The sequence below is a fragment of the Pinus tabuliformis genome, chromosome 8 (assembly GCF_031772625.1).
Source record: "Pinus tabuliformis cultivar Carrire ecotype Pingquan chromosome 8, CPIR1, whole genome shotgun sequence".
Taxonomy (NCBI): domain Eukaryota; kingdom Viridiplantae; phylum Streptophyta; class Pinopsida; order Pinales; family Pinaceae; genus Pinus; species Pinus tabuliformis.
In genome coordinates, this window is record NC_142294.1 from 119,203,924 (window position 1) to 119,206,503 (window position 2,580).

Here is a 2,580-nt window from a genome sequence, read left to right on the forward strand (position 1 = left end):
GTCCCCTTTACCAAGCATGTTTAACATGTCTAGACAATCATCCCTCACCCCTTTCAATAATATTGTTTTAAGAATATCTTTACTTACATCAAGGTGATTGGATCTTTGCAGGTTATATTGCAGCCTTTACACAAAATCCACTAGATTCTCATCCTCCTTTTGCACCATCTTAAATAATTCCTCCCTTTTTTCTCTTATCCAGTAGTAGTCTTGATATTTAGTCAAGAAATTCTATTTCATTTGTTCCCATGTCGTGATTACATGGCCTCCAAGACTCATAAACCATCTTAGTTCATTTCCTTTTAATGATGCTGGAAATGGCTTCAGTTTTTGAGCGTTAGTAACATAATCATAACTTCCACACAATATATCAAACCCAAAAAGAAACTCACCAGGATCTTCAGAAGATAAACCATGGAAGTTAGGTAAGGTTGAGAGTGGGATATTCTTCATGGGAGTTGCCCCCCTAGGAAGATCCCCAATAGGAAATCCCAAGGTAGAGAGAAAATTCTCCCCTCTTCCTTCCTGTCTTCCATTATAGAATCGTTCATTATTCTCTTCCATTGGTTGTTCTCCCGCTGCACTTGCTCTATCTTCAATGTTTTATGTTAGCTCCTCAACATCCTTAATTGGTTCCTCAATGTCCTCAATTGGCTCCTTAAAATATTCTGCTGGTTTTTCAATTTCTTCTACTGTTTCCTCAACTTTTTCAAGAACCACAACTTCCTCTATTTCATAGTTTGTTTGGAGGGAGAGCCAAGGCTTGGGCTTTTGAGAGCTCAGCCTCTGAGAAGTTTCAGCCTTTGATATAATATCATCAATAAATGTCTTTCTTCCTCCTCCTTTACCCTTGCCACCTGTATGGTTATTTTTCTTGCGTCCTCTCATGCATTCTGTATATCTAAAGGAAAAACGTTAATGATTTTGAAATCTACAATTGCCTTCCCCAGCAACGGCAACAAAATGTTGGTCACTTTAATTGTTGATTAATTCAGACAACTAAGTGCTACATAAATTGTCAACCCAGGGAAGTCTGTTATTTCAAAGGCAACTATGCACTATATGTACTCAATCTCAAAAGCAGTAAAAGTTGTAGTAATAAGTATACTAGTCACACCTTGTTCTAAGAAAACTGAAGCTCTACTCTAAGTTATAGCAAAAACAATCTATTTATCAAGGAATGATTGATTTCAATTGAAAAGAGCAATCTAATAAAAGGAGTCATGCTACAAAAGAAAACACTAGCTATAACAGAGAACAGGACCGTATTCCCCAAGCAGGAACCTTCAACACCTGTTTCTGATTACCATGCTTATCAACTCACTTTGTAAACTTAATTGCCAATAAAACACTCACGGATAAACTGTAAATGAGTTCAAGAAAGTAATGCAACAATCAATTGGAAAAACAGAGTTCAGCAATAACGCATGAGCAACATTCAGTAAACAAAACTTTAACAAGGTATAGATAAAAAAACACACTTAACACACTGCAGAAATGTAATGGGTGAATCTTGTGATGAAGGTGGGCCTTGTCCTTCTCACAAGATTCCCCAGGAAACAAGAACTAGAAAGAAATGCTCAGAACAGTATTCTATTCATCCATCAATATGTCATGTTACAAAAAGATTCCAGTTCTTTTTCTTCAGCTCCCCAAAACCTTCCAGCAGTCTATCCCCCTCTAATGTAGATGTCTCCTCTTTTTAAAGAGGAGACATCTATTACAATTGATTACATTGTAAGTCCTATCTTTAACCCAATATACCAAAATAGGGTAATCGGTTTTCCCATTAACAAAATGTTGTTACAATGGTTATGGTAATGCTGACTTTGGAATGTGATCATTACAGCCAGTGTAGCAGCTCCTTTGATGATCTTCTTCTGTTGCTGTCGAATCTAGAATGCAAATCACGGCTGTTTCAGCAACAGGATTTGTGCATCGTTCTAACTGTTACAGCAACATAACCTGTAATGATAACCCTGTAGTCTCTAGGCTGTTTCAGCAACATAGACTGCAATGATAACTATTTCAACAACTATCCGATTCAATGATTAACTATGAAGGTAATGTAATTATATGTAAAATAAATTAAACGTATAGTAATGAGAAGAAATATTGTATACCTTAGGAAAAATGGATTAAAGTCATAATATGGACTTTAGATATAGGTTGAAAAAGGATGACATAATAGCAAAATATATGGTCAAAAAGGGACAATGTAGGGTCCTAACAGTGATCAATATCCTCAACATTATCTTTGCAAAGGCAACATATAGAAGGACCATCAAAGGCACGATGCATTAGGTTGACCTCCGTGGGAACTTTGTTTGATAGTATACACCACATAAAGAGGCTGGTTTTGTGAGGAGAGCCTTAAGCTTCCATAGCGGGCGCCACCACCATCTCACCTCCACCAAATCCAATGTAGTAATAAGTGTTGTGTATCCATCCCTGGGGGTGTATCAACCATGTGGTGCAGTTGCCTAGATGATTTCATCTTCTTGTAAAGTGATCTTGATGTGAGCTTCCTCCAATGCACCAATAAAGCGATGCCACACCCTGCTCCATCTTCTAGGAATC